The sequence below is a fragment of the Mauremys reevesii genome, linkage group 9 (assembly GCF_016161935.1).
Source record: "Mauremys reevesii isolate NIE-2019 linkage group 9, ASM1616193v1, whole genome shotgun sequence".
Classification (NCBI taxonomy): Eukaryota; Metazoa; Chordata; order Testudines; family Geoemydidae; genus Mauremys; species Mauremys reevesii.
In genome coordinates, this window is record NC_052631.1 from 80192071 (window position 1) to 80214398 (window position 22328).

The 22328-nt window shown below is 48.2% G+C and overlaps 1 protein-coding gene across 3 annotated transcripts in view; it reads right to left on the minus strand.

Annotated features, from left to right (window-relative positions):
- The window catches only part of STARD8 (StAR related lipid transfer domain containing 8), a 103870-nt gene that overhangs the window by 76384 nt on the left and 5158 nt on the right, over positions 1–22328 (minus strand). Inside the window, exon 1 of one of the 3 annotated variants that reach the window (XM_039488460.1) lies at positions 18991–19077. The exons of 1 other annotated variant lie outside the window; for it this stretch is intronic. The gene's annotated coding sequence lies outside the window, so the exon portion shown is untranslated. Of the gene's footprint in view, positions 1–10560; positions 10718–18990; positions 19078–22328 lie in introns of those variants that run through there. One more of the 3 variants, XM_039488464.1, reaches the window with a different exon arrangement.

Consider the following 22328-nt stretch of genomic DNA (forward strand, 5'->3'; position numbering starts at 1 on the left):
AATAGCAATATTACTTCTCTACCTCACAAAGGTGTTATGAATTTAACCCATTAATTAATATTTCTCAAGCACGTTGATGTATTCCAGTGGTAGGTGTTAGAGAAGAGCAATGTGCTGTAATCACCAGCAGATCCAGGAATTCAGTGGATATCTTTTTTCTAGCTAAACTTGCATAGTTTAATAGCTGGGCTTCTCTGGCAGTTGAGATCCCTGAGTTGGGACACTAATGATGACAATTCTGTGGTGGAAGAGAAAACAAAACGATGCAAACACATTCTCCAGTAAAGTTACTGCCTGATGACAGCAGCATTAGATTGTCAGGACTCACTGGAGCTGGAGTTCACTGTGTTTGCAATGTAGCTGTGCAAACACCACAACAGAGGCCTGGTCAGCTGGAAATAATTATTCACCAACTGAATTGCAAGAAAAGTCTCTAAAAGAGAAGAGTAGCAAGGTGTTTGCAGTCCACAACAATCGATTCTGAGAAGTAAGATCTCTTAACGTATAATTGCACTTAAATCTGACCAAAGGCTTGTAGAAATGCCTCAGTTAACATCTCAAGGGAGAGAAAACCCCGGAGATCCAAGGCTGCTTTAGTTGGGTAAGAAACCACAGACCAAAATTCTCCAAATTCTCATAATCCCCAACTCAGCCCTCAGAACTTCTGCATACACAGAACACAGCAATCTGATAAATACTTACTTCTCACAGTCCCCGAGAGACCATGTTCAGACATACCTGAAAATCCTATCCATCAGGGTGATGGAGGGCACGGGAACGTCAGGGAAATGGGATATCTTCCATTGTTGTTTGCAGTAGCCATTTTGATCCCGGGTTATTAGAGGGACAAGGTGGGTGAGGTAATATCTTTTATTGGACCAACTTCTGTTCATGAACAAGACAAACTTTCAAGATTACACAGAGCTCTTCTTCAGGCCTGGGAAAGGTAGGTTCTATTCTTGACTCAATGTGATCTTAGGAAAGTTACTTAAATCACTTGGGCCTCAATTTAATCTTCTGCAAATTGGGTGTAATAATATCAGCTACCTCACAGCTGGGGCGTGACAGAATTCATTAGTGTTTGTAAAGGACTGAGATTCTGGGACAGAAAGAATGACAGATGTACAGTTCTCTTTCTCTAGGCCAGGGGCCAGCAACATTTCAGAAGTGCTGTGCCGAGTCTTCATTTATTCACTCTAATTTAAGGTTTCACGTGCCAGTAATACATTTTAACATTTTTAGAAGGTCTCTTTCTATAAGTCTATAATATATAATTAAACTATTGTTGTATGTAAAGTAAATAAGGTTTTTAAAATGTTTAAGAAGCTTCATTTAAAATTAAATTAAAATCCAGAGCCCCCCGGACCGTTGGCAAGGACCTGGGCAGTGTGAGTGCCACTGAAAATCAGCTCTCGTGCCACCTTTGGCACACATGCTATAGGTTGCCTACCCCTGCTCTAGGCACTGATACGGCAGTCATTACCATGGGACACCTGTATACAAGACGGGCATCCACTCCAATATATATAGAAACTGGTAACTGAGTTCAACTATCCAAAGACAGTGTCTGCTCCAAACTGGCCATGAAAGTTCAGAGAAGGGCAACTGACTAAAGACACAATCATGTACAAACTTATAAGCAAACCTCACTTCCTTAGGAAGTTGTAAGCCGATATTTTGTTGCTCACAGTTTCTAAGAGATGGACACAAACAACAATGACGAATGAAACAAAAGAAGAGCACAATAAAAGTGCTGTGAGAGGACCCACTGGACTGACTGCAGCCCATATCTCTGAATTCAAAGTTCATTCCCATAAACAGCTAGAGGAATGCTTTTTGGGATAGGGAGGTCAGGAGGAGGAGCAGGTTAATTAAAGGAATTCCAGCACCCAAAGAGTTAAGGACCATCGACCCATGTTCCCATATGGATCGACGCAGGGCTTTCGTTTATTTATTTATTTATAAGCCCTATATTTTTAGTGGGGTGGGAAATCTGCTCATTCCCAAGCATTCCTGAGATCCTGACGCTGCTAAAATTCAATTCCTCCCTTTCATTGCTCCCGCTCAGAAAGCCACAGACCTTGCATTTGCTTAGCCCTGGTCTATGCTACAAACATATGTTGGTATAACTACGTCGCTGAATCCCCTATATGGATAGGAGGGCTTCTGCAATGGACATAGCTACCGCCTCTCGGAGTGGTGGATTACCTACGCTGACAGGAGAAGCTCTCCCGCTGGCGCAGGTAGCACCTTCACCAAGTGCCCCAGTGATGTGGCTGCCCCGGTGCAGCGCTGGAAGTGTAGATAAGCCATTAGCCACTGTAGGATCTCTCTGTAGTGTTTTGCTAGACATCATGACTAGGCATCTTGCAGGGTTTCCTGTATGTTTTAAATATCACTTTGCAGAGGTGGCTGTTTTCAGCTCCCCCCTTCTCCTCTCTCCTCAGAGGCAGTAAAATAAAATACCTCAGGATTTCATTCCATGAAGCACCCCAGACCCACACACGTAGCTGGGATTAGGCTACAGAGAGCCTTTAATCTCGAGGTCACAGAGTTCACATCCATCTTGGGTCAGAAGGAATGACGCTTATATGATGTCTGCTCTATGCGCTGTGAGACGAGAACTGGTGGTTCTCAATCCAGTTGCTAACAGACAATTGTCCATGTGAGAAAAAACGACACCACTGGCACCATGCTCAGGGTTGGAAAGCCAAGCAGGAGTGGCTCTGACAGGCAGATCTGAGGGAGGCTGCTCCAAGATGCGAGGGTAGCCTGATGAACAGCATGGAGTTGATAGCAGGATATGGGGACAAAGGGAACATTAAGGAGACTCTCAAAGACAGGCTTTGAGGGGAGGGTTATTATTTACCTAGGAAAATTAAACGCAGATGCAGGATCTGGTTACCCAGAGGTTCTGCTTTCACCCAACTGCACAGATGAAGTGAGACAGGCACCAAGAGGGTCAAGTGAACTTTGAGTCACCACTCACCACAATGCATCAGTGTCTAGGCCTGGCCTTGTGACCCTCCTACCTCCCACTCCCCTCCAGTGTTTTGCCTTCCAAGGGAAGGTTACATGAGTCATTCCGCCCCACACCACCCACCGCCACTGAAGTCACTGAGGGTGCAATACAGGGAAAGAACGAACCCCAGCTGCTTTCTTCACACCTGGCTTCCAAACAAACCAAGAACTGCCACCTCCCAGCAAATGCAGTCCCATTACATAGAGGTACCACACAGCACGGAGGCACTGGCCCACAAAGGTGGCAGTATCTCCACACATTAGCCCTAGAGAACATTTTATCTTCTTGCTCCACCTAGACTGACTGAGTCCCCGCTCCCAAAACTCTTTCTAAACAAAAACGCTGAAACAAAGCCTCATTTTCTTCAGATTGTTTTTCCCTTCAATATTCTCTCTCTCTGCACTCCCCACGCACCCCGTCCCTCCTGCCTGATCAAACTGGTGTCTCAGGAATGATTCTCGAGGTGAGACACTAGGATGTTATCAGGAGTTATTTCCTGCAATGGTCTCTTCCTCAGCAAAGCTCAATGCTTCCTGTGTGTTAATGACACAGTCTTGTCATTATCTGACTCGAGACCCTGATCCTGACAGAGAAGCTACTCTCTTGTTGGTGAAAGAGAATTACTTATACTTCTTCTGCTCCATCCTTTCACAATCCCCAGGCTGCATCAGACACATGCAGCTCTGGGACATCACCCCTCAGCTCTGCAAAACTATTGCTTTGAAGTTGGTGCTGCTTTCCATAAAAATGAGCAATGACGTTCGCCCCAAAGCGAAAAGGAGGGAGGGAGCAATACTTTGTTGCTGTTCTGAGAAGAAGTAAGGAGGGAATCTGGCCACTTTGAACTGCACATGAGAAAAATAAACACATTCAAAAACTGTAGTATGACTGTTTCACCCTCAACCAGAATAAATGAATTCTTGTGAATTTTATATGAAAAATGTCTATATTTGCATGCAAAATATATGCAATTTCATTGATCTGCAGATCTGTAGAATATTCCCGCCCCCACACACACACACAAACACTGCAGATGTGCATACACTATTCCCATTACCGTATCAGGAAGTAATTCACAGACACTGGGGGCTGAACATACTATTGAGAGAATACTTTCCTTTAAACACTAATTAAAGCGTCCATCCTAGAAAGCCGTGAATGTATTTATCAGTGACTGCTCCAGAGGGATGCAGTAAGACTATGGCTAAAGCAGAGAGAGAAAGCTGTTTGTTAATCCTGCACACATTTTGCAGTCAAATGCTTCTCACTTGTTGAGATAAATGGCAGGAAATCTCCAGCCCCACCCTTCACTCAGGCAGTGTGCTGGGCGCCAGCAGATCTATCAGCACAGCATCCTGGAAGAAGCTGCTGAGTTTCTGGTCCCAATTAAGCACTGTATGGCCCGCATCCTTGTATAGGGTCCTTGGAAAAGATGTCCAGATGTTCAAAATCCTGCAGACGGCCCTAGCAGCGGCAGCCGCAGGCGCCCACTGAAATGTAACATTCATGTGCACTGTTTAGGAATTGAGTGCCTGGCCTTTGTGACTTCTTCCCCTTTATTCACTGCCTCAGGACATCCCATTTAACTAGATCACCCCACTTTGAAGCTGAGACGACAAAATGGGAAGGAATGGAGGGAAATGCCCAGCTAACCACCCCTCCTTTCAATATTTTCCAGGAACAAGACTGGAACAGCAACCTTACACTTCTGGCTTCCTAGGTGTGTGTTCTCAAAGAGTCATCCCCAGTTCTACAGGGGATCAACATCCTAGGAGAAACGGCATTTGTTTTACCAGAGTTCATGGAAACGAGCTAGCACTGGCTCTAGACCAAGCAAAGCATGGGCAGAAGTTGAGCAAGGCTCCCCATGCAACTCTGCCAATGCATCTCAGTCCTGACCTGCAGCTGCCCCACACCCCCACCTCCCACCACACACACGAGCACTTCAATACTTCCCTACACCGTTCCCCAGTGCCAGAATCGGACGGCCTTGCACAGCCCTGCCCAAGATCCCTTTCAGCCCTGCTATTACAGACACCGGCCCCAGACTGGTCTAGCACCGCACCTCCTGCCTGACCTGCAGCATTCCCTGAGGTGCAGCTCCCAGATGCTACACACAGCTTAGCCAATGCGCCTGCACCACACGGTCTTTCATTCCTGAACTGCCCTTGAATTGGCACCAGCAAACGTATGCTGGGTTTGTGATGTAGACAAAGAGTTCTCTGATCCATGAGACAACCGAGGGGAAGCGAGGGAACGGGGTCCCTAAACATGGGTGATTTATTAAGAGGTAAGAACCTTAAATTGGCAACAAGCCTAGGAGCGGCGTGGTGTGAAGCCACCTGGCTCTTTGGAGCCTTATCCGCCAGATTATGAAAGGTCACACAAACTGTTTTGTTCAACAAGGCCCTTTCCAGATCTGTCCGTTAATATTTCCCTCCATTTATTCAGCTTGTTACCGGCACCGGATGACAAGCACCCTTTTCTGATAAGGAATCTTTAAAATGGCTAGTTAAACAGCGCCGTTGCTGTATGTTCGATAAATGTTCATGGCACACGCTGCAAGGGTAATATGTCACTTATTAACTGGCAACTTGGCAGCATTCACCTTGCAATGGGAAGAGGGGCAGAATCAGAGGTGAAGAGACCCATGCCTGAGATATGTGCAGAGACCAGTAAAGAACACAATGTTTAGAACCCCATGAGTACTGGGCCAGAGTCTGGTTACTCTGGTGCAAAATCAGAGGCACTCCACTGACTTGCATGGATTGGGTGGGCTTACATCAGAGCAGCCATGGTTGAAAAAATCATCACCCTAAGAAAAACAAATGAGTGGATCCAAACGGTATGTCAATGAAGTCACTGTCTTTGCCGTTTTGCTAACAAACCAAGAGTAGACAGAGCAGGAATGGGGTGGAGGAATCAGGGAGAATATCTGAGAATGAACAGGAGGAGGGTGGAAGCCCAAGTAAGAGCTCTGGCTTTCTACCTGCAGACCAGTACATTGCAGGACCTGTGTTGCCATGACATTGACATTGCAACTCAAGGATTCTACACCACTAAAGGGTATTGTTGGAAACCCAGGACACTTTAAAGCAGGGATCGGCAACCTTTGGCACGTGGCCCATCAGGGAAATCCGTTGGCGGGCCAGGATGGTTTGTTTACCTGCCGCGTCTGCAGGTTCGGCCGATCGCAGCTCCCATTGGCTACGGTTTGCCCTTCCAGGCCAATGGGGGCTGCGGAAAGCAGCGTGGGACCGAGGGATGTGCTGGCCGCCGCTTCCCACAGCCCCCATTGGCCTGGAACAGTGAACCGCGGCCAGTGGGAGCTGCGATCGGCCGAACCTGCGGACGCTGCAGGTAAACAAACCATCCCGGCCCGCCAGCGGATTTCCTTGATGGGCTGCGTGCCAAAGGTTGCTGATCCCTGCTTTAAAATATCCACAAGATACTCTTACAGGATGCAACAGAGCTGTGGAAATGGAGACCTGCACAGGAAAGTAGGCAACTAGCCTGGTAAAGCCTAAGTTTTAAAAAGGTGCATGAAAAAGTGTAAACACAAGTAAATGCCTGATTTGCGCCTGCAGTAACCTCAGTTTTCCATGCAAGTCTGGTAGTTGTAGATTGTAAAATGCAAATACAATCCACCAATTTCCACATACACAATTGTGGTAAATGAATACAAAATTAAGAAAAAATCAGGCCCTGGCTCTGTATTTACTATCTCATACATGTGACAGAGTTTCATTTTGAAAGTGCATAGAAAGAAAAAGACCCTGTCTCTTTAAATCTCTGCACCCAGCTCCTGCAGCCTAGAAAAGTTAATATAATTATCTGGAGGTGACTTTCAGAGAGACTCAGCACAAGGAGGGTTATTGTGACTCAATCATTAACTGAGTCGGGGGACCCTGGCTTTATCGGAATGTGGCCTCACTCCGCTGCCAACATTCGTCACGAGAGAATGTGCTGGAGCTGGACACAAAGGTTAATTAATGCCTTCTCAGCTCTAGCATTAACCCCCGGCCATTAGACTTTTGGGAAGGCTCCTTCCACACTCGAGCATGTCTCTTACATCACTACTAAATCCAAATTGGTTTCCCGTTCCGGGCCACTTGGAACTGAGGGGGGCCGTGCCTGCGGACGGTCAATGTAAACAAAATGCCTCACAGCCTGCCTTCGGATTACCCTGATGGGCTGTGAGCCGAAGGTTGCCGACCCCTGTGCTAGCGAGTTAGCCAAGCTCAAGTGAGTGCAGCCACACTATGAAATAACTCTCAAGCGGCTGTGTCCACACTGCCACTGAGCTCACTCGTGTGTGACACCAAGACTTCTGAGGGCGTGTCCCATGGTTCTTAGTGCTGCACTAATCAGAGCACTGCTTTCACACCCGGAGGGTGGCATGTTTCACCCATGATCCTGCAGGCAAGAGAGATAGACCACTGGGCCTTTATTTATCAACTCAGGGGGACTGAAGAGAGAACCGCTCTGCTAGCAAATGAATTAATGAAGACAGTGAGATACAATCCCTGGAGCAAAACACACATGCTCCCCTACACAGAAAGCACCTATAAACTCCTGGTAACATCAATGGAGCACCGTCCAGCCACATTAACTGACTTCGGTATTGATGAAGTGGGGGAGGTAATATATTTTGCTGGTCCATTAAAAGATATTACCTCACCCACCTTGTCTAATATCTTGGGAGCACTACAGCTACAACTACACTGCAAACTTGGTATTGATGGCATTTACCAATGCCATGGTCAACAGCCACTGCCTACCTTCAGATGGATAAGTTATCCCAACATACATCCATCCACACAAACTGCACGTGCAATTATTCCTCTCTCTGTCTACTAGCGAGCTCCGCCAGGCTCTTGTGGAAATAAATGGTTTATGTAGAGAGAGGAACAGTCTCCTCCCTGTCTGGGCAAGGGGTAGTTTATTGCTCCCCACAGGATAGATAACAAATGGCTTTCAGCAAAGTTTCTCCTTTTTACCTACTTTCCCATCTGGATTCACTAGGCCTTGTCTACGCTACACAGTTTTGTTGACAAAACAGTGGAGGTGTACACACCAAAATGCTCTTCCTGCTGATGTAATTAACATGCTGTGCCGACATAATAAAACAACCTCAACGAGAGGCGCAGAGCTTATGTCTGTGCAGTTAGGGTGACACAGTGTCTGTGTAGACACTGCGTTCCTTACATCGTTAGCTGTCATACTTGTCAGTTTCAAGGCTCTGCTGGAGCCGTGATATTAACAAGAAAGCCAGCTCCCTGGCTGCTGCCTGTTCTCCTCTCCGAGCCAGGCTGCCACCCAGGCTCCCAGCTTGGGCTGCCACCTTGGCTACATGCTCTGCACTGCGAGCCCTGCTGCCCCCCGGGGTCCCGGCTCCCTTCTCCTCGCCAGGAGCATGGCAACCAACTGGACCCCCAATGTGGATCTCCCCACCAGAGGCAGGAAGCTCCAGGCTCCCCCTCCCGCTCCTGACTGAGAGCACAGAGGCAAGCAGCCCAAAGGGGCAGCTGGGCTGCCAGTGGGGAGCTGCATGAAGCTGAGAGCCCTGGCTCTCAGTTTCCCACACTGCCCCTCTTCAGTCGATGGAAGCGCTCCTGGTGAGGACGCGCACCACTGACAGAAGGAGGCTGGTGTGGACATCAGCCACCGCAGTAATTAATGCGGTGGCTATAAGTCGACCTAGAGATATAGCCTTAGGCACAAAGAGGTCAAGTGACCTGCCCCTTAATATCTCCAGGCAGTAGCTCAGTCCAGGTTAGCCTCTTAGCCCTGTCCTTTCACCAGTAGGCCACACAGCAGTCTCCTCTCAGGCAAAAGGCACCCTGGCTTCACCCTTCCTTCAGCATTTTCTCTTCTTAAAATCCATTTTCAGAATCTCAGTGTTGTCTTTAAATGGTGCAACAATCAAAGGGAAACATTGAAAGGTTCTCAGCACCATTTTCATTTAACCACAGTCACTTTTGTTCATTCATAAAACTAAAAGACATACCGGTTCTGCCCTACCTATGTGCTCAGGTTTGGTTATTCAGGACCAAGTAGAGGGAGAACAGTTAATAAAATCATATGAAGTAAACATTTTAAAATTTATACTGAAAGAGTTTATTCAAGGAAGTGAAGGCACATTAAATATATATGTGTTTTATCTGGGTTTTGTATCTGCCTTGTATTTGTCTCTGATGTCTATCGCATTAAAAAAACAAACAACAAGTTCACTTAGGTATGAGGGTCTATCTAATCCAACTTCTGCTGAAGTCAATGGAAAGACTTCCATGGATTTCAACCAGAATTCAATTGGGCCCATATTCTTTGTACACCCCACCTTAAACCAGGGCAGTCACTGCTGACATATGTGGGCACAGAGGAATAAAGACATTTTCTGTGTTTTTCAGCAATATTTCAATATAAATTAATCATACTTGAATTAAAATGTAACAATTTACACCCGGGTATAAGAGTAGCTTGTAAGCTATTTTAAAAGCCACCACAGAAAAATAAATTACAAAACCAAACACGCTGAGGAAATTAGCATGGGATGGAATGGGGACATTCCAAGAAGCATATGCATTAATCAGCCCCGGAAACCCCACCACAGAAATCTCCTTTGTAAAGTGCTTTGAGAACGATGTTTATCATCATTATGTTATAGACTACAACAGAGTGGTGACACAGAGATCAGCCTCTACCCAGCACACAGTGGTCTCCAACACAGGGCGATGGATTTAAAAGTATGTCGGTTTGGAAGTCAGGATGTGGAGCTTAGCTTTTTTCTCCTTCACTTCAGTCTAAGGGCCTGATCCAAAGCAGGCAACAGAATCTTTCCATTAACTTTACTGGACTTTTGATCAGAGCCTAAATCTGTGCGTTTTCAGTCACCAATCAAACCCCAACCAAAACAGCTGTGCCGGTCCCAGTCAAAGGAGGAGTGAGGCACTATCCAAAGAAAAATCCATGTAGCCCCAAACAGGCAACCAGTACATCCACTTCACACTGGGATTTCTTATTTTAGGGATTGGTTTGCTGTGACTGAAAAGGTCAATCGCATAACAAGTCAAAAAGCCTCTCACACACAGAACCTGCAAACTCCAAGTTAAACACACGCTGGAGCGGCGAGAATGAAAATGTGCACTCTAGCCCAGTGCACCTTGCCAGGACTCAGCCTGGGAAATCCAAAATTCAGTAACCGGTTGAGTATGGCAGGAAACCGCTGCAGCAGCTCAGAGATTCTCTTTCCTTCCCCTGTGCAACAACAGCCTAATACGAACACAGTCAGTCAAGTTATTTGGACGTGAATGTCCCCTAAATATCAGTCATGGAACAACAAATACTCAACCTGACAGCCCCTCGCTATTCCTGGAGGCAAATTCTGTAAAGAGCATTATCCTCTATTACATTTAACAGATGACTGACACATGCTGCCTTACAAAATAATCCACATCTCACACACACACAGAGGCAGAGAGAGAGCAGCACCAAGACAGTGCATCAAGCAATTGCTGAAATCCATGTATTTGATTTACCTTGAGGTTGTGTCGTGTCTCCTTCAGCGCAACAACACTCGGTGGGGAACAGCTGCCTAATATCAGCTAACAGAAAAACTGACAAGCAAGCAGCCAGATGGTGAGAATCCTTTAACTGTTCAATCACTTTCTTTATTGCAGCAGGAAGATGACAAAATGAAGTTTGAATAAGTTACAGATTTAAACACACACAAGGGGGTTTTGCTAGCTTAAGGCGCTGTTGCGCCTTAGCTATTGTCAGTGTAAATAAGTTTCACGCTCAGGTGGCCAGACCGTAGGTCCTTGAGCAGCAGCTGTGTCCGCCCTCCACAGCCTTGGCCAATCACTGAAAAGTAAAACCAGCTGGGCTCTCTGGAAAGTTTTTTTCAAGAGGCTTTTTTTCCTCCCATTAAGCCAATCATAAAGCAGCCCCTTTCTTTCACAGCATTTGCTTTCAGATGATCCCACAGGCACAGAAGAGAGAATGAACTTCCAAAAGTCATCTCCCAAGTACTTCTAGCAGTCCAGAGGAGTGCCCAGAATATCTGTTTACTCTAAACTAAAGATTAATTACAGCAGATGAGGAAGGAAACGTACTGCCAGATATTCACACTCCATTGGTGGTAAAACAGATCATCCAAATAGCTCTCACACAGAATGCAGGCACTGGCTGTACGCAGGCATAATGAAGGCATGTACTGCAGAAGCTTCCCTCCCACAGCTCTGCCAATGCCTCTCACTTATGGCCTAAAGAACCCCCTATTATTCAAGCACTTCACACAGCTCTGACAATGCCCCTCACTTCTACCCCACACCCCCCTCCTCAATTATTCTAGCAATGAGGCTCACACAATAGGCTGAAACTCTGCGGATGCACCTCAGTCGTGAGCAGCTGCACACCCAGGTACTCAAGTCCAAGGCTTTGTCCCCAGCAGAGGCTGCTAATGGTCTCGAACGCTACCAGACTCCATGACAGGGCTCTCACGTGAACACATCCATTAGGAGCAGTGAGCCTGTCAGTCTTTTCACACCTGAGGTCTAAGACAGATACAAATGTAGGTCTCCAGAGGTAGAAAGCAAGAGCATGAGCTCAGTGAGGTCCCTAGATGTCATTTCAAATGGGCCAAACCAATGTACCGGATCCAAAACTTGGAACAGTTCCAATCCAACCCCCAACTTTGCAGCTTGACCCGTCTCTAACCCTAAGTTTTAATTAGTCACATGGAGTGGGAAGAGGTTCAAAGAGGGGAGAGCCTCCAATCTCTCTCACCAAGCACGAGTGAAACAAGCTCAGTACAAATGCACAAGCAGCTCCCCAAACTGTCCGGTGTGCCCCAGAAACCAGATCCTAGTGCTGCTGTAATCGTGAGTTCTGGGTATCTGATATGCCAACAAGCAACACCAAGCATCCTGACAAGGTCTTAATCCCTTTAGCCAGCAAGGCCACAAGCAGCTGTGTAATGTAGAATGGGAGCCACCCAAGGCAGGTGTGAAACCACCGATTTGTGTCACTATTATATCACAGAGAGACTGTCAGCTTCTCGCACTGCTACTTAACACTGTGCAGGTTCTGGCTTTGTATTCTCAAACAAGTGCTCATTCAATGACCCTCCTCCCCCCTATCCATCTGAAAAATGGCAGCAACAACTGTAGACCCCCTCCTGCCCTGTGCCAAGGTTTGCTTCTGGATCCCTGCCCTGCTTGGTGGAAATGGACACTCGGAAACATGAGAGAGGCTAGGAGACCTCCATAGCTTTAGGAAAATTAGCAGCAGGAACGGGACAGCTGAAACCTCCCAATGGCTCCTGCCTGATGGATACATAAATGTGGCTCACTCCCTTTTCCCTCCCAAAGTTGAGCCCCTGGATATTCCTTGGACTGAAGACAGACTGGTCCCTAACTCCCGCTTCCCACCAACCCTAACAGGTGCCCTGAAAAGGGATTCCAGAGAGGCAAGACAGAGCCAAGGAAGCTGCACTCGCGTTGTGTGGGTTTTTTTATTCTCTGCAACACTCTGGTCACAGATGAACATTCTTGGCTTGGTATTTGTTCTTGTGCTGTGTGCCCTCCCTGAGGAGAGGCTTGACAGCAATGCAGAGGAGCCCTCGCACCTCCCAGGGCACAAAGAAGCCTGGGGTTACCCTGTGCTGGGAACTCTAACTAAGCTGCTGGACACAGACAGACCCTGATTCTCTCTGGCTCTCTAGATTCCAAACTAGCTGTACAGCCTGTGCAGCCAAGTGTAGGAGCACAAGGTCTCCCTAAATCCCGGCCAGGGTCTTGCAAGAAGGGAGGCTCCCAACTCCAATATAAATACAATGCAAAATGTCAAGTGTGAGCAGTTGGTGCTGGGAGCCATGCGGGAGACTCTGAAGAAGAAATGGCATTTAAGGAGGGATGGGGGGGGGGGGCTTGTCCCATGGCGAGTGGGAAGTTGTGCCAGATGCCGGGGCAGGATGGTAGAAGGTGCAGGAGTGTAGAGTGTGAGGGGGAGAGATGACAGCAGAAATGGAATAGGGGCAGCATTACGACGAGCCTTGATGGTGAAGATGAGGAGCACAGACTCAAAGCAGGGAGAGACAGACAGACAGACAGTGAAGGGATTCTGCAGAGAGGAGCACCCTGGTCAGAACAAGGAAAGGTCCAGGACAGCAGGTCAAGAAACCACAAACCACCTCCTCCCCTGGAATTATTGACAGGAACACTGAGGGTTACCTAAGTGTCCCAAAGCGCCCAGTTTTAACCACCCAGTTTCAGCTGGCTTTGCTAAACTCGCCAGCCTCCCACAAGCACAGCCTCGTTCCCAACCCCGAGCTTCCCGTCAACCACCCCAGCCTCTTCCCGAGACCCCAGCCTGCTCTGCACCTTTCCAGGTTGGAGGAAGTGGAAAGTCCCCACGCTCTCTAAAACCGCTTTCATAACCTGCCTCACCTCACCCACCCAGCCCAGGGGAAGCCTGTATTCATGCAGATCTTGTCTCACAGTGGTAAGGAGGCTTGCTGAGCAACAAGTCCCCTACATGCAGCTGTTGTTGACACTAAAGTGTTTTTATAGTTTTGGGCAATTAATCCCCTTACTGGCCACAGACCATGGGTATGGAGGTGGGAAGGAGGAACTGGTGGTTCCTGTTGGTGGACACTGTGGACTCCTGGAGGATAATCAGTCACTGCTGCATCCTCTCAGCACAAAGGGGCTGTCTCTGCAGGGAAGGGGGTATTTATCTGTGGGAGTGGGAGGAAATTATTGCAATATAAAGAAAATAAGGGTTATCTGAAGGAGACTCAGCACAAAAGCATCCTGCAGGGGGATCAGCAGAAGGAGATGTGGCCTGAATACAAGAACCCCAGAGTTCTGATCCCGGTCTGACATTGGCTCTCGTGGCAATGGTTCTCACTCTGCCTCATTTTCTCCATCTCTAAAGTGCGGCTGCCCCACCTCCTCAGGGTGCCACTGAGCAGGGACAGGCCTGCAAAGATCTGCACTGTTCCACAGCTTGGGATGATGGGCACGAGCCTGCCTCTGTTCAAATCCCTCCTCAATATGTGCTTCTTCAAGAAAGCCTCCCAGTGCCGGCACCTGAGCCAGCAGCAGGACCCATTACAACTAAACACCATGAGGTACCCCCACCACACCCACCTGCTCCTCCATACATGTGAATGCTCCAAGCCTTTCATGGAGCGTCAGCTCTATGTTCTGTAAGCCCTAAGCACAACACAACAACAGGCATGGCTGTAAGAGCTGATAGCATGTGCAGAACGTGTGAAGACTCAAACATGCTATGCATTACTGGAGTTACTATTCCCTCAAGCAGAGTGACCTGGGAGTGACAATAATACACATCTGCAAAGGGCTCCCCGGTCCTCCATTTTGTGAGCCCCCTAGCTAGCCAGGTGTCAACAAATCTGCCTCTGAACTGAAAACAGAAAGACTGAATGAATACAAGGCACTGAATTACAGGGCGGCAATCCCGCTGAGGGCCACACCCTGTTACAGTCATTCAACTCATCTCAGGCCTTGCTGACATGTCCCTTGATCTGGAGGACTGAAGTGACACACCCAGTGCTTACAATGCCTTCCGTGTGGTCATCACTAAAAACCTGAGCTAATCAGACATGTCAGCAGGCAATACAGGGCACCAGCTCTGTCCCCATATCCAAGGTCAGCAGTGAGCCCTTTATAAAGTTCTTCCACAAAGGCCTTTTCCTGCTCAGAAAACAAGATTCTTATTTACCCAAACTCTACAGCACGCTCCTGCTAACAAATCTCCAAGAGGCCCTAACAAGATGCCCAGCCACCCAGCTCAGCACAGCAAGTTGGTGCAAGGTTTGTGAGCAGAGCCTGCACAAATAGCTGAGACCAGCTGTTACATTTCTAGAGTCGCTGACAGCCACAGCAATTCCGCACAGTGACATGCTGCAGAAACAGGTGCCTGGACAGTGGCAAAACCACAGGGAATCCATCCCCCAGCTCAGACGACTAGGTGAAAACATCAGAGGGGGAGCCGTGTTAGTCTGGATCCGTAAAAGCGGCAAAGAGTCCTGTGGCACCTTATAGACTAACAGACGTATTGGAGCATGAGCTTTCGTGGGTGAATACATCCAACGAAGTGGGTATTCACCCACGAAAGCTCATGCTCCAATACGTTTATTAGTCTATAAGGTGCCACAGGACTCTTTGCCACTTTTAAGTAAAAACAGACTTCCGGGTGTGGTACCTTTAGAAAGTCTTGGAATAAATCAAAGATTTGTAGATCCTGTCCCACTTTTCCAAAACCTCTGACACAGAAGAGAGACAACACAGGAAAGGGTTAAAGGTCATTATTAAAACATGAGAACACCTCACATTGGCTTACAAACCCTAATGGGTTCATCCTCACAGAACCTTTAGAGGGTACGTCCTATTCTCATTTTACAGATAGGAAACTGAGGCAAAGTGACTTGTCAAAAGTCACACAACTAATTAGTAGCAGAGCTGGGATTAGAGCACAGATCTCCTGGCTCCCAACCCTGTGCTTTAACCACACAATCATCCTCCCTCTCTGAATATTAAGGGATTTGCTTTTCCCATGCAATATGAGTAAGAGGACCAGAGCCAGGTCTAGAACTCAGGAGTTCCTTGCTGCCACTCAGTGGTCAGAGCCCCACCACAGGCAGCATCCCAAGTGTCAGAGATGGACTAGGGGATGGCTGACCAGCATTTGACTCCTGTACTCAGTCTCCCTGTACTATAGCCTGCAAGGAGTAGGAGTGCCCTGGAAAGGCTACTCACGCTCAGCGATGGGTTAGTGGGCTCTATAGGCGAGATGAAGGAGAGGGAAGATCTGCTCCAAGTCTGGCTGGGTTGTCACCACAATAGGGACAGAAACCCTTGTTTCAGGGGTCCAGGCAAGCAGGAGCAAGCCCCATTGGGAAGGTGGTGGAGACAGGAACACGTAGCACCTACTCCTAGCATAGGTGGACTCGAGCATGTCTTCGCTAGCAACGTTAAAACGCTGCCGCGACAGCGCTTTAACGTGGCTGTGTAGTCTCGGCACAGTGCTGGGACAGAGCTCTCCCGGCGCTATAAAAAACCACCTCCACGAGGGGAATAGTTACCAGGGTTGGGAGCGCGGCTCCCAGTGGGGGGGCTTCACACCCCTGAGCGAGAAAGTTGCAGCGCTGTAAAGTGCCAATGCAGACAAGCCCTCAGCGAGGGCAAGCAAGGAGAGTTACAACCTCACCACAGCTCAAATGAAGGACAGTTGCCTAGGTGAGCTCCCTGTGCTTTCTGTCCTCTCAGCATATCGTTAGGATTCATCCACTGGGCTCCCAGACTGTATTCCTGCCAGGAGACCCCCAATTCCCTCCTCTTGTGTCCCATGTGTGTCTCCCCAGATAAAGAACAACACTCACCGGGGCAGAGTTTACACACACCATCCCCCATGACAGGCTGCCCTTTTGAGTTCGTTTACCAAGCCCTGATGAGCTCCAGCTACAAGAGTGCTGAAATGGGCACCTGCTCCCATCAGCTCCGGGGCCTGCCAACCCCAAAGGCCAAGTGACTTTAGCTGCCCAACAAACGTTGCTCTGGAAACAACCATCACACACCCCTCCCTCTGGGACAGCGGGTGAAGCTGGGACTCTCCTATCCAAATAGCACAAGGAGCCCAACGGCTCCTGACGCCAATGGAAAAATGCTCAGCACGGAGGAGGATTTCAAACATTTTCCACTCATGTTCTCATTCAAAAAGGGACCAAAGGGGCAGGAAATATCTCTGAGACACCGAACTATAAAAAGGAAGTAAGGAAGGAGGCGCCAAACCAGGCAGTTCAACACACACCCACTCCTGTTTGCACTGAAAGGCCGGCCTCTGGGATGCTACTGAGGCAAGATGCTGGGAGGGGAAAGAGGGGGGAAAAAGCGTGCGCCACACTCTCCCCCCAGCCTGGCTGATGAATGGGCAGCATTGAGAAGCCTCACGCATAGGGAGATATTAATAGTTCATAACACATTACTGAGGAGTGGCGGCAAGCCCCAGGGCCCTGCCTTGGCCAGCACTGCTGCTCAGACAAGGAGGCCAGTGTGCATGTGCACACACGGGGGCTCAACAATACACATGGCTGGAATTCCTTCAGCCCCCCAGAAGAGAGAAGTGCTGTGCTGGGCACAGACGTGGTGGACAGACTGGCAGGGAGGAAGAGAAGTGGGGGAGTGGTAGGGACGAGAGAAAAAGAAAAGAAAGAGCAGACTTGGGTCAGCGGCAGCAAAGGGGTGGGGCTCAGTACAATAAAGATTGATGTGAATTTGAAGGGTGTAAGTAGCAAGGAGGGAGAGCAATTGTGGCCCACGGGCCCTCACTAGAAGCAATAGGTGACACTGAACAAAGCACATTTCAGGCTGAATACCAGGCAAAATGTCGCGGAGGGACCATAAGACTGTGGAATCGCCTCCCGGGGGGAGGGGTGGGAACCTCATTGCTTGGGATAGTCAAAGCGAGACAGGACAAAGCTCCAGCAAATGGACTCTAAGGCTACATCTCCACTACAGCACCCAGTGGCGTAGCCGCACCGCTGCAGCTCTTGTGGTGGAGAGGCGCTAAGCCGACGGGAGAGAGCTCTCCTATCGGCTGAATAACTCCTGCCTCCGCAAGAGGCGGTAGCTATGTTAGCAGGAGAAGCTCTCCCACCAACATGGCACTGTCCACACCAGCACATAGGTCGGTTTAACCTCCGTCACTCAGGGGAGAGGATTACTCACACCCCCGAGCGATGCAAGTTATACCAAAGTCACCTGTCGTTTAGACAAGGTCTAAGGAGTAATCCTGCTCCGGCCTCAGAGAAGATGGATTAGATGGGACCTAACAGAGCCTGCCAGTCACTGAAGTCTCTGATTCTCCTAAAGGCTTGTGGGGCTGAGAGACACACCACAGACTGAATGCAGGCGGCTGTACAGGTACAGCCAGACAGTCCATTCACAAAGATCAGTGTGTACACAGCACACCGCATGGCAAAGGCCTGAGGGTAAAATCCTTTTAGGGGAATTAGCTCCTGCTGTCCATACTGCAGCACAGCAGGCTGGATTCTATTTTGCCTTCTGCCTCATCACCAACCAACAGCAGCTAACCTCCCATACACTGCACCCGGTCCATCTGGGAGGATGGTGGGTTTTAAAGAGGGTTGCCTTCCCCTCAACTGTCATAGTTCTGATGTAGTGGTAAGAGCAGGGAGCTGGGAATCAGACACTAATGATCGATCCCCAAATCTGCCACTGATTATTTGTGTGGCCTTGGGTAAGTCACCTCAGTTTTCTGTGCCTCAGCTTCCCATCTGTAAAATGGGAACAGACACATTGACCTATTTCCCAGGGGGCTGGGAGCCTTAGGTAATATTTTCAAAGCATTTTGAGATCCTTTGGAGCCTGGCACTAGTGAAATGCAAAGCACCAGTAATTATTAAAGGCAGGCTTGGATCAGAACCCTGGGTCCAAGCACCCCTAAACTTTGGGCTGGCTCACAATCCAAACCCAGATCGGGATCGGAATTATACAGCTGGCCAGACTAAAGCCCCAGACTCAAACACCCCTGAGCCCTAAGGTGAGAGGGGGGCTTCCAAATCTGAATCTAGGAATTAATCCTGTGGCTTGAGCCCGTCTCTGTTACTAATAAAATGGGATGGTCAGGTAGGGGTGGGCACTAGGCTCTGAGAAATCTCCAGATTCCTAATGAAAGGTTATAGAACAGCTGATGTTCTCATAGGAAAGCCAAGATCCCCCCAGGGACCTTATCATTGTGCAACAATAGCCTGCTCAGGTCAGAAATGGATCTGCAGCCACTGCCAAAGAGCTATTCCACTGAGGGAGGCCAAAGGCATTTACACGACCACTCAGCAGCAGCCTGTCAGCTACGTAAAGTATAATGAGCAGGAAGGCCCCATCCTCCTGATCCCTCTTGCAGTGTGGGGTGATCTCTCTTACGTGCAAGTCACGATCCTGGATGATTAACATTAGCAGGGTATGTCCTCGGTCCTGGCTAGGTGTTTAGAACTCTTACATGCAGGACTAGGGAGAGAATCAGATGCCTGGAGAAATAAAGAAAACATTTTAGAAACAAATGCTTTCCAACTAAGGATCTCACAGCACTTTACAAACATTATTACTTGAGGCCCCCAGCTTCTCTGGGAGGTAGATCAGTATTGTTATCTCCACTTTACAGATGGGGAAACTGAGGGACAGAGAGGGGGCAAGTGATTTACCCAAAGCCACATAGTAAGTCAGTAGCAGCAGAGACAGGAGTAGAACTAGGGTGTTCTGACTCCCACTGCTGTGTTCTAACCATGGTCAAAATCATCTGAACATTGCAGAAAGTCTGCTGCTGGGTTTCCGTACAGTTTCTACTGATGATTGGCCTTCAGCTTCTATATAATTAAGGACAAGCTGTATTCAAGCTTGTAATCTCCTGCACCTTTAACCTCACTGTGCAGTCTCCCTTCCAGTTGACAACACACTTAGAAGCGGATCACGAAAAGGTGCCCTCTTCTGGCCAAGGCACACATTAGTCCACACTAAATAAAACAGTTGCCAAACACAAAAGTCAAAACAAACAAATCAACAAAACAAACAACAGAAGATTCCTGGGAAACAGATCTTCACTCCATCTGGCCACCCACCTCTATAAACAAAACCAAAACCAATGTGTTCTGTGACAAACAAACCACCCACCAGTCCCGGGACTGTCATTATCTGGCTCGTTTCCTCCTGCAATTATGGGGACAAAACCAAAACACGCTACAAAATGTTCGGTCAGGTGTATATATACAACTTGGCCAGGGGGGATGAGAAAACCAGAAGTGGGTGTTCTGGGCTAAGCTGCTCCATGTACCTATGTATGTTTGGCCTTAGCTTACTAGGTAAATAATGCAACTGTTATTGTTTATCATTCACTTTTTGCTACTAGCACACAACAAAGAGATTTTCGAGACAATCCCTGTTGTCAACAAAAGCACTAGGGAAGCACAGCTGCATCTAGACTCAAATGCTCGTTCAGGCTGCACCCCCGCCTCACCCCCCAAATAAGTGCCCTATTTGTTTCCTTCTCCTCAGGCATCTGACTGCTGAGCAGTTGTTAGGAACTTGCTTAATCTGCAGCCACAAACATACATCTCACCCTTCTCCCTCCTCACTGCAAACCATGGTCCCAGTCATAAACATTTCTGAAGCTGGCTTTTATTTACAAAAATCCCCTACGCCAATTTTTATTGTGGTGATTCTTTGGACTTTTGCATGTCTCCAATAAAGCCAAAGACACCCAAAGACAGCTGCAAGTACCCCTGGACCTGGAATATAGGTGACCATTATGTACATGCGTCACTCCGCATCTGCCAATGGCAGTACGGCTGGGAAATTTGTTACAGCAAGAGGGATGTGTCTGCATTGCAAGGGACACACAGATAAATGTAAGCAGCCAGATAGTCAGGTAACGGGGGTACTGTTCATAAGCGAAGAGTGTAATGAGCCTGGTTTGGTATCATACACAAAGTTACTGGGGCTCTTAAAAGTACAGTCCACTACAGAGGGGATATTTGGATCAAGGGGCTTGGTAATGGGATCCTTATCTTTTAATGTGAAATGAACTGCTGGCCACAGTCCTAATCTTGTCCCTATCTAGCAGGCACATGAATACACATGGAAGTTCTTCCCCTACGTAAGTAAGCCCCCGGCTCCTCTCTCTCATCAGACTCTCAGGTCTGTGCTGGTAGACAATGTGTGTGTGTGGGGGGGGCGGTTACGCTGTATGTATCATAATGGCAGCTCCTGTCCCCACTCCACGCCACTCACTCAAATTTGGCCCGGCCAGCCCACAGCATCATGACAAAGGGGCAGCTGGGAAAACCTGAGTGGTGATGTGACCCCATGCACCTGGTCCCAATACCTGGTGCAGGATGCTAAGCCCAACCAGCCCTGTGGGACCAGAGCCACAGAAGCCACTGCTGTGAGCAGAGTCCAGAGCAGGACTCTGGACCTCCTTCCCAGCCTCTCCTGCCAGGCCTCCCACATGATACTTTGACACATTCTAGCAACCCACAGGTTGAGAAACCTGCCCTATTACACCAGAGCATGCTTCCTCTCTAGCTTTTATATGGCTCACACGTTGGAGCTTCCTTGTTTCCCTTGAGAAACTACTCCACAATTTAGGGCAAGTCTACACTTCAAAATTAAGCCAACCTAAGTTATGTAAACCTACAGCCATCACAGTAATTGAACCGCTTTTACATATCCACAGTACACTCCTTGTGTCAGCGGTGCGTGTCCTCATCAGGAGCGCTTGCACCGATTTAACTGCCAGTGTGGGGCATTGTGGGACGGTTTCTGAAAAGCAGCAACAGTCAACATAAGCAACGCACTGTCTACACTGACACACGTCACCCTAACTTCAGTGACTTAAACCCTACGCCTCTTGTGGAGATGGAGGTATTAGGTTGGTTTAGTGGGCGAGTTACATGGGTGGAAGCCATGTTTTAGCGTAGACGCTTACAGTTAGGTCGACGTATCTCTGTAGCAGAGACCAGGCCTAAGAAATCTCAATGTTAGGAAAGGCCTACATTTCCTTTTCCTACACTACAAAGTTAGGGCAGCTTAACTCCATTGTTCAGGGCAGTGAAAACTTTTATACCCTGTGCGATGTAATGAAGCCAACCTAAGCACCAGTGTAGACATCCCTAGATACTGCCTCTTGGAGGGGTGGATTTATTACAGCAACGGAAGAACCCCTTCCACTGCTGTCGTATCTGTCTACACTACAGAGCTACAGTGGCGCAGTTGCAGCTGTAGCATTTCTAATGTAACCATACCCCTTGGGCACCCCTTATGATTGCTCTTTCTCCTTGAGGTTTACACCCTTCAGATACAGGTGGCTTTCAGAGCATACAAGAGTGATTTGGTTTTGCAATACACATTGGCTTTGTAGAATAATGATGCAACATTTCCTTCCCCCAAAAGCAAAGGAAAGAAGGGCAAGAATTAGACTTTGTGACTGCAAGGCTCTCACATGCTGGGCATGGATTTATTGCTATTAAGATCCTCACAAGCTGTCCAGACAGCAAAGCCACAAACACAGACCCTAAAGCAAACAGCAGGAGAAGAAAGGAATATTTACTGCTGTTTCTTCAAAAGTGTTGGGCCAAATCTATCCCAGTGGATTCCAGGGACCAGGCATAAATTTGGTCCATTCTACCTCAATTCAATAGGCACCAGTTTCATTCTTCAGCAGTATTGACAACTGCGGAAATACACCAGGGAGGCCTAGTTACCCTCTT